We start from the raw sequence: 17,522 nt of genomic DNA, 5'->3' as shown, positions 1-17,522 counted from the left end.
CCACCGTAGCCCTATAGATGCATGAATCCTGCAGGTTTTCAGTGTTGTGTTTTACGAGAATATTTCAGTAGCGTGTATGAAATCATTTCATTAGGATACAATAACTGTATAGAGTGTTCCAATAGTGTATAGTAGAGCATTTCAGCAGTGTGGGGCAGTAGCTAGCTACAAGTAGCAAAGCTAATAACTACATTTCTCAGTAGCATGGGGTAGTATAGCTATACATTTCTCTGGGGATAGCTTCACATAGCTTCAGTGAAGCTATACTTTAATGTAGAGTAGCTGGTCGCTTAGCTCACTAGATTTTCCAAGTAGCAGTTTGTCCCTATGAATATCAACCATAGGCCTATTCCAGGTGTGTTGGAATTCCCTTTTCTTGATCATTGAGATACAAATTGATTTGGCACACAAAAAAAAGCTTTGTTGTACAGTAACAAGCTACTTTCATTTTTGCATGTTGCTGGTAGCTTAGCTTGCTATACATTTCGCTGGGGATAGCTTCAAAGTATGAAGCTATATTTTAATGTAGAGTATTCACCTTATTCACCACGCCCACTTTTTCTCTCTTCCGCGTTCAACGCAAACGTATTTGTTCTTCCGGGTCAGCGCTGGTTGCCTACTATGGCTAATATTAGCCGCTAGTTAGTTATGTTATATGGCAGTAAAATGCCACTGAATGACCAAATTGATATAACTTTTAACCATTTCGAGTAACACTGTTTCCATACGGATCACCAGCGTTAGTTTGTTGTTTATAACGTGGCTATATTCATAACGTTTATATCTCGGATGCGTTATTTCAGGACGAAACAGTAACGTCATCTTTAGAGCACAATATTCCTGGAATGCAAGTTTAACCAAACAGTTACATGTCCTCTGCATTCTACATAAAATTAAGATATTACGGGTTGTTTTATTTTGTATGTTACATACTTATTGGCCAAGATATGTTACTTTATGGGGGAATAATTAATTCTGCCAGTTTAGGAGGGGAGTGTGGGCGACCATCTTGCCTGCGGGGTTTTTGGCAAGTCTAAACGGAAATACTATTACGAAATGACGTAATGCGGAAGCGTCCATGTGTGGGCAAAGAATAAGGTGAATAGCTGGCAGCTTAGCTCACTACATTTTCCAAGTAGCTTGCCCAACACTGCATTTTAAGTAGTATCACAGTAATACGATAACATACAGTATTGCATTATTCCCTTGGGGAAATAGTAGTACTAGCAGCCCACTGTATAGGAACTCATTTCATTAGTGAGTTGAGTGTGTAGGAGTGATTTCATAGTGCATATATGAATGAGTGTTTCTAGAGACGCTTTAATTGACAACATAAAGATTCTAAATTGCCCCTAGCTAACTTCCTGTTGCAGTGTATATTATACAGTCTATAGGCCCACACCGCGCACAGGGAGCATCAGATCCCAGCGTTTGGAAGCCCACCCATTGTTTTAAATGGCCGAACACGCACCAAGAGCGTTCTGACGCGCGTCAAACTGCCTTGACGCTCGTACTCCCAACCTGTTTCGAATTCCGAGCGTCAAATGAGGTTCCAGCAGCGACCAAAGCCTCTGAGCTCCCCCCCTCCCTCTCTGCCCACTTCCATCCCTGTCTCTGTCTCGATAAGTAGTGCTCCTCAAACTCACATGGCAGTTTAAATACAGCAGGCATTAATACGCTACACTAGCAAGACTACAACGTGAGAATAAGGTTCTAAACACATCGGCTAGCAAAACATAGCCTATCCCTGGGTGTCATGATGAAATTAGAATAAGTTTGGACAGAATTGCATCATTTCCCCCCCGCAGCTCTGCCTTTTTTCTCTCCCCCTCTGCACGGCAGAGCGACAGACAGGTAGGATGATCCAACAGCCTCTATCCCAAGCTTGCCCAGAATGACGTGCCGAACAATAGGCTATATTTCCTGCTGCAAAGTCGATCTCTGAGAAGAATACTAGAGGAATAAATGCATTCGAAACATATTGATCCAGAGGAGAGAATTGTAGCCTATTTTGTAGCCTACCTTTCCTCTGCAGTAGCCAGGCAGCAGCACTGTGCTCCAAACCACGCCGGAGCTTCTCCCCATGTTGTTTAAAGTTGGAATTATGACACAAGACACTCGCGGTCCTCGCCGATGCGGGAAGCTAATTCCAGTTTAACTGTGGCGGATAGTCGGAGACCTGATTCTACGGTTATAATCCGCAGTTCATGTTTAGAAGAGGCTTATGACAGGGGCTCAAACCTACGGTATAACAACTTTTTTTTTATCGGTCAATTGTGCCTGATTACATATAAATGAGTGGCCTTTTCTCCCAAATAGTGATGGTTCTGTCATTCTGTTGTGTATACATTTCAGATCTGACGCTTGCAGTGCGCTATAGGGGCAGAAATTGACGCGCGTCAATTTCTGCCACGCGTCAAGGGACAGAAATTGACGCATGCAGTGTGCTAGAGGGGCAGAAATTGATGCGTGTCAAGTTTCGCTTCAAGTTTCAAGTTGCGGGTCAAGTTGCGCTCCCTGTGCGTTTGGGGCTTATGACAGGGTTGCCAACTCACACGTTTCTGGCCTGTGTGACACACTTTCACCTTCACTCTCACGCGCTCACTCTGCCCAAACTATTCTCACGCCAGTTAACAGTGACTGTGGTCGCCCGTCGCTGCATGTCTGGTAGGTCCAGAGCAGCAGCAGAGTCTCTCTCCCCCTTCTCTCTCTCATTCTGTTTTTCTTCCCCTCTCTCTCCCTCTCTCTCTCTCTCTCTCTTGAGGCAAGCGTAAAGCGAGTGTGGTGACAATCCCCCCGCCACTCGTATTTCAAATCGTAAAACATTGGCTTATTTGACACAATGAACTAACCATCCAAGATGACTCACTACATGCAAGCGTGCAAGCGTGCGCTCAAATGGAGAGCAGAGGAGTGGAGAGACAGCCCCGCCGGGTCGTGGCTTCAGGCAGAGAATCAACCCCTCGGCAGTGACTGATGGCAACACGGCGATGAGCATATCGCGCACCAATCAGAGAATAATTAAGACCCTTTTGACCATATAATTCTGTATGTTCGCCTGTCATCTCTGTCACTGTTGTGGAGCAGATTATATAGGTCAGTGGTTCTCAAACTGTGGTCCGGGGACCCCCAGGGGCCTTTGACGGGGTTCCAGGGGGTCCCCAGCAAAAAGGGGGATCATTTATTTTCACTATGATTCCATATAGCCTATAACACAATGACAGAATGTATGACTATTTTGGTCATGGATTTCGTACACTTCCTGTAATAAATAATCTAAAATCAACAATCTTATCGGATGGGGCACCTGGGACAAAATCTTAAAGCCTGATGGTGAATTGAGACACGTACATTGATTGATTGAGTGTGCGTGTGCATGAACCAGACACGTACATTGATTGATTGAGTGTGCGTGTGCATGAACCAGACACGTACATTGATTGATTGAGTGTGCGTGTGCATGAACCAGACACGTACATTGATTGATTGAGTGTGCGTGTGCATGAACCAGACACGTACATTGATTGATTGAGTGTGCGTGTGCATGAACCAGACACGTACATTGATTGATTGAGTGTGCGTGTGCATATGAACCAGACACGTACATTGATTGATTGAGTGTGCGTGTGCATGAACCAGACACGTACATTGATTGATTGAGTGTGCGTGTGCATGAACCAGACACGTACATTGATTGATTGAGTGTGCGTGTGCATGAACCAGACACGTACATTGATTGAGTGAGTGTGCGTGTGCATGAACCAGACACGTACATTGATTGATTGAGTGTGCGTGTGCATGAACCAGACACGTACATTGATTGATTGAGTGTGCGTGTGCATGAACCAGACACGTACATTGATTGATTGAGTGTGCGTGTGCATGAACCAGACACGTACATTGATTGATTGAGTGTGCGTGTGCATGAACCAGACACGTACATTGATTGATTGAGTGTGCGTGTGCATGAACCAGACACGTACATTGATTGATTGAGTGTGCGTGTGCATGAACCAGACACGTACATTGATTGATTGAGTGTGCGTGTGCATGAACCAGACACGTACATTGATTGATTGAGTGTGCGTGTGCATGAACCAGACACGTACATTGATTGATTGAGTGTGCGTGTGCATGAACCAGACACGTACATTGATTGATTGAGTGTGCGTGTGCATGAACCAGACACGTACATTGATTGATTGAGTGTGCGTGTGCATGAACCAGACACGTACATTGATTGATTGAGTGTGCGTGTGCATGAACCAGACACGTACATTGATTGATTGAGTGTGCGTGTGCATGAACCAGACACGTACATTGATTGATTGAGTGTGCGTGTGCATATGAACCAGACACGTACATTGATTGATTGAGTGTGCGTGTGCATGAACCAGACACGTACATTGATTGATTGAGTGTGCGTGTGCATGAACCAGACACGTACATTGATTGATTGAGTGTGCGTGTGCATGAACCAGACATGTACATTGATTGAGTGAGTGTGCGTGTGCATGAACCAGACACGTACATTGATTGATTGAGTGTGCGTGTGCATGAACCAGACACGTACATTGATTGATTGAGTGTGCGTGTGCATGAACCAGACACGTACATTGATTGATTGAGTGTGCGTGTGCATGAACCAGACACGTACATTGATTGATTGAGTGTGCGTGTGCATGAACCAGACACGTACATTGATTGATTGAGTGTGCGTGTGCATGAACCAGACACATACATTGATTGATTGAGTGTGCGTGTGCATGAACCAGACACGTACATTGATTGATTGAGTGTGCGTGTGCATGAACCAGACACGTACATTGATTGATTGAGTGTGCGTGTGCATGAACCAGACACGTACATTGATTGATTGAGTGTGCGTGTGCATGAACCAGACACGTACATTGATTGATTGAGTGTGCGTGTGCATGAACCAGACACGTACATTGATTGATTGAGTGTGCGTGTGCATGAACCAGACACGTACATTGATTGATTGAGTGTGCGTGTGCATGAACCAGACACGTACATTGATTGATTGAGTGTGCGTGTGCATGAACCAGACACGTACATTGATTGATTGAGTGTGCGTGTGCATGAACCAGACACGTACATTGATTGATTGAGTGTGCATGTGCATGAACCAGACACGTACATTGATTGATTGAGTGTGCGTGTGCATGAACCAGACACGTACATTGATTGATTGAGTGTGCGTGTGCATGAACCAGACACGTACATTGATTGATTGAGTGTGCGTGTGCATGAACCAGACACGTACATTGATTGATTGAGTGTGCGTGTGCATGAACCAGACACGTACATTGATTGATTGAGTGTGCGTGTGCATGAACCAGACACGTACATTGATTGATTGAGTGTGCGTGTGCATGAACCAGACACGTACATTGATTGATTGAGTGTGCGTGTGCATGAACCAGGCCATCAGAATCTCACTCATGCAGCCAGGTACTTATCTTGTCTATGATGGTAATAGCTGACAGGAAATATGATTTGGTGAAAACCATCTACATGAAAATATCCTATTGGTGTTTATGTTATGCTCTACAATATAAAAATCCCAATCTCCACAGTGAAATGGCAGTAAACTTTTTAACTGAACTTGAACGAACTACAGAGTAACACCAATGAATTAACATTGGTGTTCATGTCTAATTACAAATAGTTCAGTTACATATGAACTATTTGTACATTGATTGTACAATTGAACACCAAGGTAATTACACAGTAATCATATGTAGTTCATATGTAGTTACATGGTACCGGACCTGTAAAGAAGCTACGGCCTGGCACAGAAATTGCTAAAACCCAGTGGTGGATTCAAACCACTGAACTTCTGATTGCAAAGCAGGCGGCTTTAACCACTCAGCCACAAGTGCTTTCCGACTCTGACAGCGAAGTTTGAGAGGATATATGTCAGTCAGATGAGTTGTTGTCATTATACACAGAGACTTGGGGAACGTCTGGAAGCGGTCCCGCCGGTCACGTCCGTTAATGTGAAAATTCGGCACCATTGGTTCACTTTAGGCAACCAAAACAACTTGGTTGGTTTTTTAGGCAACTACAACAGCTTCTGTTTAGACAGCAAACACAACATTTGAGTTGAGTTTAAGCAACTAATGCAATTTGGTTAAGGTTTGGGTTAGGGTTACAAAACTGGACACACAAACAACCTCCTGTGTGAGGGTCTCCCATGTCACCAGTCTGACAATCCCACCCCTACTCCCTTATCAAGATCGGAACATGGGAAGAAACGAGCTCCGACCTGTAATTGAACGGTTGTCGAGGTCGGAAATAGGTCGCGTAGCATTTCAGAGCTCCGGTTTGTCCGAGTTGACATCATCAAATGTTTGTTGACCTGATTTGAGGTGTAATTATGTAATATGTGTTTATGTTGTTTATATTTCACTCAGATTATAGCAATATGTTGAATGTTGAACAGCTCTTTTACCCGTGAAATTAACTAGTTTTTGTAACTCTGAGTTAAAAACAGCATGAACGCAACTATGGAGGTCGGCAAATCCGAGTTGAAAGTTCAGAGTTCCGAGTTGTCTTGAACGCAGTATTAGCGAGGCCCGGCTTACTCGAATGTCACAATGCCGTGGCGTCTCTTTCAGACGGTGTGGGAAGTTCTGCTGGACTTCCTTGGTGTCCAAATATTACGAAAAAAGGGAACCTTTCTGCAACCGGTATAGTGCACCGTGGGAATTTGACACTTTAAGCCTGGCAATAAAGAGTGGGATTTATACGGCTACTCGCTTCTATTAACAGCTACTTCTATATTAACAGCTGCTTCTTAACAGCTACTTCACAGCCAATGCTCAGCTGCAGCAGCGACGTTGGCATTCTGGGGCTGCACAACAAAGCAAAATTCAAAGGAAGCTAACAAGCAGGTGGGGGAAAAAAATACAAAAATGCAATCTCAGAAGTGATTGATGTCTTATTACATAACCTGTTCTGACATTTTGATTGGCCGTTTACTGCCGCCTGGCCAAAGCCCATGGTTTATAGAAGCGAGGCCGGGCTCCAGCAGGCGAGGCTGTCTCTCTAATCCTCTCTCCCAGTATGGTGCTGCACAGCCTGGGGAGGCTGGCCGCACAAACGCTGCTACTGTGGAGAGCGAAGCCACACAACGCTATCAGCTCGCACTCATCTCTTCACTGCATGCAGCAAAAGTCAATAAGCCTATTTCCACACGCAGTTTGGAGACGCCCCGTCATCAGCGGAGAATACACTAACGGTGAAATCGTTAAAATCTCATTCTTTTTCCATATTTCCTCGTTTGTTGCCTAAACACTCCTGTGGGTTTTGCGGAGTAGCCAATTACATGAAATGGGATCCATAACCTTTGTTGTATCTCTCTCTCTCTCCCTCTCTCTCCCTTTTTCTCACCTGTCTTTCCTGTCACTCTCCAATGCATAATATACCGTATCGTATCAGCCATCCACATTCAAGGAATATAGGTATGTGTTATATCTATGGTGCTGTGCAGGCTATCAGTTGCATTTAATGTTAGTGATGTTGCAATTGGAGCCTATATTCTACTGAACTCACTGCAAGATGAAACAGAAAAGCATGACCTAAATGCCTAAAATGTACATGTAGTGTGTACTATTTCAGTAGAATCCCATGGAGAATCTAGAAATATGTACTTGAACATGAATACCATTATGTCTGGACAATCTCTGGCGACATACCTCAGATTATGGTTATAATAATATTATTAACCCTAACCACTTTGATCTGATTCCACACAAGTATGAATAATATATTCACTAATACTAATACAACAACTAATATTATTACTATTTATTATGAGTATTGGTGTTATTATCCTGGTTTCAGTTGAATGTGTTAGTGTCTTGTGGTTTAAATTCTGTTGCAAAGGCTTTTCCACCCTGTCAATAAAATTGTGGGGGAAACTGAAGATTTATAATTTTGACGGCGTGGCCACAGGCTGTGGCCGAGCAGTTAGCATCTGTCTGTCTGTCTGTCTGTCTGTCTGTCTGTCTGTCTGTCTGTCTGTCTGTCTGTCTGTCTGTCTGTCTGTCTGTCCCCACAAAAGTAGACCAATCACCTCAGGGTTTGTGTGTCTGTATGTCTGTCTGTCCCCGGAAAAGTAGACCAATCACAGCTCACGCTGCTATGTGCATGAGGTCACATGCCTGATGCACCACACCGGCCATGCATCAAACAGCACGGAAGTCAAAGGAGGCACACACGTTGCTCAACCCGCCAGAAATGTTAATGATCTGTGCAAATAACCACGCAAAAATGACAAAGTCAATATCTTAGTCTATGTACATGTAGATGCAAAAGAATATGCTATACAATTGGCTTGCCACAAGACACATCCCAGAAAGAATCGACACACACGATGTCCAGCGGACAAGGTGTGTGCTGCCCCCAGTGACAGAGCTGATCCCCTGCATGGCTACTGCGGCTCTGACATCGCGAATAACGATTCCTCCAGTCAACCACATATTCCCCTGCATGCATCCACATGTATTGCATTGTTTGATATAGTGTCATGGACATGGTCACATTTGAAGGTCATGATTAGGGGCACATCATATTTTCCTCGGGCTATCCCACCCCTCAGTCCAAACGATGAACATCCCAGTTGAACCCGACCTCAGGGCTGCTGTGATCCTCGTTAGCAGGTATTTATTCCAGACTTGCGGTATATCAGCCCGCTAAATGTGTACCGCCGCTCCGTGATGCGAACTGCCATGGCATCCAGCGCTGCCTCTCGCTGCACACTGCAGCTTCTCTATGGTGATCCCGGGTAATGACTAAGCGTGCCACAATACAATCAGCGGCTAGCTCATTAGCGCATATTTATAAAGCCAGAGCGGTGCAGCGCTGTGTGTGAAGCTAGCGGCTCGGCCTGTTGGCAGCGCCGGGAGAGAGAGAGAGAGAGAGACAGAGAGAGCGGGGAGAGAGAGACGGCGGACCCGAAGAGGGGAGTGTGAAAGAGTTATAGGCCCGATCCAAACCGCCGTCCAATAATGTACAACAGATTGCTATGGGAACAAGTTCATGTTATTACCTCTTTGGGCAAACAGCGGGTAAGCAGTGGGATTTGAAAGCATGGCAGAACATAGGTGATTTCTTCTTTTTTCACAGTGCCTCAGCCTATACTACCCTCTACTCAGAGTTTATTATTAAACTTTTTTTTTTTTATATATCATACATATGATGTTATCAGATGGTGTATGTAATAGACTTGGGAGAAACAAGTGCCTCGGTCCGTGTCTGCGCCTCGTTCCCCCGAGTCTTTCCTCTCCTCTAAATAAAATGTACGGTATGTGTGGGAACAGAAATGCAGGTCTTATAGCGTGAAATAGTGTGCGAGACATGAAGCAAGCTGCTGCTGCTGCTGCTTTCAAACCCCCGACAAGACAATCATCATGTTGCTGGAGCACCTCGTCTCATCTTGACTTCTCATTTGCATTTTAGGCATTTCGCTGCCATCACCAGAATAAAACGTTGACGTTTGAGGTGTCTGCAAAGCAGATGTAGAATATCAAGGTAATATTTGAAACCTTGCTGCCTTTCCAAATCTTTTCCTTTGCAAAAAAAAAAAGGACAAAAAACTGCGGTTATGTTTAGGCAAGTCAAACGTGATTACGGTTTGGGTTACGGTTTGGATTACGGTTTGGATTACGGTTTGGATTACGGTTTGGGTATAGGCTTAAATAACAAAAACATTAAATGTGACTCCCAGTTGAAATGTAGACTGGAAAATGCTGTGGGCATGACTGGAAATTGAACATGACCCCTCGGTGTGAAAGGCAAGTGTTTACGCCCTCCATGCTATTTCAGGGGTGTAGTGCTAAATACAGATGGGTCAACTATAACCAAGGTGAGTCGTTTACCCACCTTGTTGTTTCCCCTGATTGATTGGTTCAGTTGATCTGAAAATAGGTGATTGAACTATCTGCCTCATTTAAAAGATGTGGGTAAACTGTGTTTAGCCCGCAGTACACCTCTATCTATTATGTGTATAACGCAAATATACACATATCTAGAAACGCAGGGATGCAAATTGTAATACATTCCCTTAATCGATGAATTGGTCGTTGTAACAATCAATTCATTGATTAATCATTATAGATGTACAAAAACAGCTTTTGACACACAAAATGCATTGATATGCAATGTATTTTGGTTCAGAGACGTATAGATATTTTACGTGTCCGTGGATTTGCAGAAACGTACAATGCTGACATGTTATTGTGCCGTGCAGCTTAAGTGTGTTCCTCGAGGAAGATCCATCAGGAACGGTGCTGTGGGGATCGAACGTGCCATCCGTCAGGTTTCTCTCACCAGACCCACGCTGTATAACTACCAATCCAGCACGGCGTGAAGAATACACAGCAGAGGGAGGGAGAGTATTCTTTGCGAAATCAAATCTCTCGCCCCCTGCGTGCTAACTTTACCATAATGGAAATTGTCAAAGGTTTGGAGACGTGCGGGACGGGGGAAGCAATTTGATGTCACACGCGGGCCCCCCCCCCCTCCTCCTCCTCCTCCTCCCCCCTCCCAAACAATCAGCCGGGGGTAATGAAAATGATAATGGTAATCTTTACGGCCCACCATGGCAGCCCGAGTCACCGGCGACCCCCCGACACTGATTTAATTAGCTTTCCTCTGCTTCTTCTCCTGCCTGTCTTTCATCAGCCTCGGCCCTATAAACTATTAATGGCCTCTTAGGCAATTTAGCTTGATCACTCAAAGCGGCCTGCATTCGGCTCGCCGCAAAATGTTTCAAGAGATTAGCGTGGAGAAAAATGCTCGCCTGCAAAAAAAAAAAAGAAGAAGAAGAAAGAAAATGGAATATACCATCTCAGGAGGAGAGGGGTGATTCATCTTGATCAAAAGTGCTTTATCATAGTCCGGCCACCCAGAGAAAGCAGAGGATCGGGGTTTTTTTTCCTTCTTGCGAGATGATTCAACTGGTGGGTTTGCTTTGGCAGCGACGCTCACACGCCAAACCATGTAAGCGATACATTTGTTATAGTCATGTAATGAGGTTTGACTCGAGCCAACGAACCACAGAAGAGTCCAGAGGAATGTTATTTATAAGCTTGATATCGCTGCAGTTGTGGACGTGTAACTCCAATTTGGGTTATTTTATACTCGGGCTTGGAGGTTTACCTGACCTGGCGGCCCACGAAACCCGTTCAAAACCCCGAATACGATTTGGTTAACTGCATGCCCAAAGCCACACTTTTCCCAGTGGTCGGGGTCAGTGTCTTGCTCACGGGCACCTCCGTAGCGGTTGGGTGTCTCTTATTCACTTTTCCCGTCCAGACGTTCCAGGGAATTGAACAGCCGAGCTTCCGCTCGATCACAAACCCGCTTCGTTGACCCTTAACTGTTAGCGCCTTATTCCTCAAATCCCGGCCCCCGGCCCCTCTCCCCCAGGAGGGATATCCCATGAATGGGATGACTCAGCCGCGCCGTGATTGGATGACTTAGTCACACGGAGACACACACGGACAGGAAGTGCATCCTGTGTGCTTTGAATGAGAACAGGAAGTAAACAGTGACCCTGTGTGCATGCATGGCATCACGGAGCTCAGTCAGTGGCTATAAAAACAAAGCTGCAGCGGTTGCAGTTTCTCATTGGTTTTACATCGCTGTCAAGATAACGTCACCCAACATTTATACTGTACCAAGCCTTTCTCTCATATGTGCATTTTATGGGGACACAGGGATATTTATTACATTAGGCTGCAGACAGAAAAACAAAGGTGCACACTGGAACTGAAAGAATGATGCCATAGAACCATTTCTGGTTCCACAAAGAACCTTTCCAAACAAGCATACAGTAGTTCTTTGAGATATTAAAAGATTCTAGGTATTTGATGGCAGGCGATGCCATACCTGGAAAATAACCAAAGCCCTCCATAGCGGGGTGGGAATTACACGGAGGTCATGCCTACCGTTGCCCCTCCCTCTGGCCGTGATGCCCTGAGCTCTCTAAGGCCTCCTTGGCAGTAACCTGCTACCAGCCTGCTACTGTCAGCTGCTTTAAAAGCGTCAGTGGTCTCAGTTTAATGTAGCTGCTCTATGCAAAAGGATGAGTCACTGGCTCATTTTAACACACATTTCAGAAAAATCGTTCTTCACGATGTCAATAGAGCAATGGCCTTTGTGCCCTGGCATGTGGCAATATTGCAACGCCGAAGGCCAGATGGCCTTTCGCCTAAAATGACGAAATTCCCACCCTGCTCCCTTTATTTTTCTGTGTGTGGAGGTTTCAGACAGGTTTTGAGTAATGTGTCATAACCAAATGTGGTACTAAGTTAATTCTTGTCTGCTCCAAGTTTAGTTAGTCACTCTAGATCAGTGGTTCTCAACCTTTTTACACCAAGTACCACCTGAGAAATGAGTTGGCTCTCCAAGTACCACCACATGACTGACGTTAAAATACAGTCTATACAGCTGCACAGTTTACGCAGGAGGCACATTTATTCCTAATAACATTATTTATTGTTAACTTTTGTCAGCCACAGCCACAATGTACAAAGGGGTAGCACTAGAACTAGCAAACTCTTCCACACAATTCTCATACAATGCACCTCACTAAATGGGAACATAACCGTATCATTCTCGCACAGCAAGTGAGAAAATTTAGAACTTTATTTCAGCAAATGTAGAACACGTGCTCCCTCTCTCTCTCTCTCTCTCTCTCTCTCTCTCTCTCTCTCTCTCTCTCTCACATACACACACACACACACACACACACACACACACACACACACACACACGCACACACACACACACACACAGCAAACAATTGTACTTCAAACATTCAAACACACACATACAGAGCATGTTGATGTCCATTGACAACTCACATAAGCCTAATGTGAAGGTTGTGCCTGTCTCTGTGAATTTTGATCGATTGATTTATTGATTGATTGATTCCAGCCTGCTTCTGTATTTGGTTTTGATGGCAGCAAGTGAACAGAAGCCTTTCTCACACAGATATAAGGTCGCAAAAGGAAGGAGAAAGTGCACAGCTTTGTCAGACAGGGCAGGGTATTCTCTGTGTTGTTTTATCCAAAAGTCCAACAACTTTCTGAAACCAGGCTTCAGTGTTTCGTCACAACTCTATTAAACTCTCCTGCTCAGCCTGCACTGTTGCCTGGGCTCTTCCTCCGTCCCACCGCAGCTGAATCCAATCCAAACCTAATGTATTCCCCACTTGCGCTGCTGACGGAGCCACTAGCAGCACATGTGACACTCGGTTCAGCGCTGCTAACGCTATTATCGTTATCACTGGAAGGCATGTAGCTGCAAACCGCTCTTGCAGTCGTTTCACTGACCTGTCCTCCTCGTTCACTTGTTGAACTTCATTGCTGGGGGACTCCAACACACGTCTCTTTCCAGTTCGTTTTCAGCCAATTTTGCAACATGCCTGCTTTCTTGTAATCAATAGCTTCTTGCTTGTAATGTTAGTGTACAGTGTAACAGGTATAGTGTCCGTCAGAAACGTCACAAACAATTTTTTATTTTGTTCCTAAATCTAAAAACAACAACGTGGAAGTTATTTTAAACCCCATTTAAATTCTCAAGCTTATTTTCTTTAGTAGCCTAGTATTTTGATAGTATTACTGTAGGCTGCACGTTTTAAAGTTGGCTTTATTTCACATAAAAAACATTGAGATTCCAGGGATCCCTCCAAGTACCGCCAGCAGGGGGCGCAAGTACCACCGGTAGTGACTGCTCTAGATAACGGCAGCTAGCAGCTATGCCTTGAATAGAAAATGTCAATGTAAACGAAAGGTTGATTTCGACATGAGTGACCCTTTACTGCAGCATGAAATATCTCCTCTTTTGCAACTTTCCTGCTCTGCCTTTTATCTCTGTTTGGATCAATGCGACTATACGTCAACAGATATTTCTCATACGGGGCTGGTAAACTGTTCAATTGAAAACAGATTTAAGTTCCCCCCCCCATCTACCATTTCTGCTAAAGGGCACGCACGCACGCGCCGCAGTAATGGATGACCCACGCTGCCTGTAATCGACCCTGGCTGACTTACCGTTGCCACACTCACTATAACATACATGCATGATGGAGCGTGCTGCGTCGTCCATACGTCAGAGGTGAGCTACCTGGACACTGTTATCGGCCGCGGCGCGCTAGTGCTCGACGGAAACCTTGTAGATGCACAACGTATGTTTGTCCGGAAGGAAAGGCTTGACGCATATTTTTTTACTTATATAATCTTTAGCTTTAGCAGGTTACAAAGGCCCGAGGCTCATGAAACTTGCACAACACATTAAAGTCGGAGTAAATCTTCAGTTCAAGTAAGAAACAAACCACGGACGCTGAAATTTCAGTTACCCTCCCCAGCGTTTTCCAAAGCGATCGACTTCTCTCTCTCCGTCTCTGCCTTGGCCTCGCAGAGAAATTCGTCCTGGCTGGGTTTTTTTTTCCCTTCGTCACCTGAGGCAGATTCCAGTAATTCAATCAATAGCATCAATTTCAATGTTTACCCTTCTGGTTTCAGTCCAGTATGTCTAAAATTAGGCCAATAAGTCCACTCATTGTTGAGTTAACATTTATGGATGTCACATTGTGTTTTTCTCCACGTTTGTCCCGAGGGGCTATCATGAGATGTGCGCACAGTTTGACCCACCTCTGCCACAAAACATTGAAGCTTGTTATTCTGCAAAAGTAGATATTGTTTTCAGTTATGCGTTCCCAAGGAAATGCAATGTAATAATAATAACAATCAAACAGCCTTGCATGAGATGGTTAAAGGGAAATGCTATGCACAGTCATGTCCTTGAAGCATATACAGTTGTGTGAGAATGCAGAGTTGCATAGAATGGGTTTGTATCAGGGGTGTAACTGTTACACCCCTAAGTTACAGTGTAACAGGGTTTGTCCCTGTTACACTGTAACTTATGCATTCTCGTATTGAGCCGTTTATGGGCCAGTCTTTAAGTTCATTCCATTGCAAACTGAACAAATCGTTGAGTGCTGAACAGCGCAAGTCTTCTCCAAGGATGTCATGGTAAACAAAAAACAGACAAAAAAGTCGAAAGGTGTTAATTGAAAAACAAAAACCAAAAAAACAACTAAGTAAAATCATTAAAAATAATTTAAAAAAATAAATAAAATCTAAGACATTTCTCTGGCATTTCTACTTTTTTGCTGTATTGAAAATGTACAGAACTGTGACATCACTGTATCGTATCGAACCCGAACTGTGAATTTTGTGAAGTGTTACAGCCCTAGTTAGTCTAGGATTTGTTGTGATAAGTTTTAAATAACAATCCAACATAACATATCAGAAACAAAATGCTTCTGTCTGTGCCTGTGATGTTTAAAAACCCTATTGAGCACAGCATGCGTGCTAAATGCTAATGGTCTAGTTTTGTATCTATTAACATGGTGACCTCCACAGAGCAATGTGCCTGGGGATATGAACAGCGGGCCATCTGACAATAATGGGACCTTTAATCTGAGCCGGAGCCAAACACATGAATGACATTTCCCAGTCAGTGGTCCCATTCACAAACAGCGGGGAACCAATCAGGATGAGGCAGAGTTCAATTAGATATAAACAAAGCACATCTGTGGAGGGGGAGGGGGTTTATATCACATAAATACACTCAACTACTTCAACATTTGGTCGGTGAGCTGGAGATACATACATTATACATGCATACATACATACATACATACTGTACATACATACATACATACATACATACGGTACATACATACACTCCACTCTTCGTTTGCTCCAGTCTTCAGTTCGGCGTATATATAATCCACGTTACTGCAAGTGAATAAAATGGCATTTGTAGACATGAGTCGCCTGTTATCTTCTTCCGTTAAAGTCTTCTGTTACAATTGCATGTTTTTGAATGGAGTTTGGTTAAAGATTCACTTAACTCATTGAGTGCCAGCCACTTTTGGAGAACGGACGCTCCCAGTGCCAGAGTTTCAGAGCGTTTTCAGTGATTTCTCAAGGCCCACAGAATATTGTGTGATATTACTATGTAAACACCGAACACGCAAAAAGAACGATGAGACTCTCTTCTATCATCAGCAAAAACAGTTTTATTGATATCATTTTCCGTTCTTTAGTTATCAGCCGGAGAAGATAGCTTGATTTAACCAAAAACAGCCGTTTTTTTCTAGAAGCTGAGATAATGAGCCTTTTGTGAAATTAAACATTTCATGCACATCACTGACTGAAGCTAATATTTTCTGATGTAGTCACACCTCAAAAATAATTTCCTTCAATAGAACAGCGAAAACCAAGGAATTTTGTTTGGCAAAACAATATTTTTTAGCTGCAACCAGCAGCGCTGGCCCCTGCGTGCGCTGCTGGTTGCAGCTTCGTCTTGATTTACTGCTGGTGGGCATCAGATATTCTAGCTTGAGTTTGCCAATCCTGTCCTGCTGTCTGGGTCTGTCTGGGTCAGTGTTGTATGCTGCTCTGCGTGCCCCCCCCCCCCCCCCCCCCCCTCAACTGCACACTCCTCCTCCGTGTGGGAGTGTCTCTGGGGCTTTCTGCTGCGTTTGCTCTGCACTGAAAAGTCCGCTACATCCAGCTTTTTTACAGCGTTCCGCGTGTATTTGTCACCGGCTCCCATGCTTCCAGTTGAGAATAATAACAACTAATAACAAAATTATGCGGATGGGCTATCGCAGCGGAGGTGCTTAATTGTGGCAGCAGATTGGCTGCTGCAGGCACAGCTAACGTTATGCTTCATGCATATCGATGCATACGGATGCGATGCGATTTCCGTTTCCCCAACGACTTCTTCTCTGTTTTTTCCTCGCCTTTCTGTAATCTGGGGAGCACTGTCGCCACCTAATGGGTCCCTAAAGTAGCTTTTACACATTCAACAGCCACCATACTTTCACAGGAGATGGATCTGGCTTTGATGCACGTCCCACCGTCAAATAACGCAATTGACGAACATACTCGTCCTTGGCACTCTACGTTACTAAACCAATTGACGAACATACTCGTCCATGGCACTCAATGAGTTAATCTGTTTCCACTGCATCACATATTCCTTTTATCGATACACCAGCTTTTCCACCTTCATCAAACGTCAAAACTTTTTTTCTACCTGAATTTCGCAGCATTTCCACTCAGGTTTTTTAATGTGCAAAGTGAAACCTACCTACTAGCATTGTTTTAATACTTTTTCCTGGGGCACCACGGTGAAAGGGTTATTCATTCCACATGTCATACACATCTCTCTCTCTCTCTCTCTCTCTCTCTCTCGCTCTCTCTCCCTCCGTCCCACTGCCTACATTTTTCTTGGGTGATTAGGAAACTGGACATGCCAACATGTGAGCAGGTCTAAAAAAAATCTGTTACATCAGAATAAGATCCACCTTATTTGCCGGTACAGTAAATACACAGGAATTTTGTTTTGGTAACACGGGGGGAAAACACACACACACACACACACACACACACACACACACACACACA

This window comes from Poromitra crassiceps, assembly GCF_964638095.1.
Source record: "Poromitra crassiceps genome assembly, chromosome: 17".
NCBI lineage: Eukaryota > Metazoa > Chordata > Actinopteri > Beryciformes > Melamphaidae > Poromitra > Poromitra crassiceps.
Note: the sequence above shows the minus strand (reverse complement) of the source record.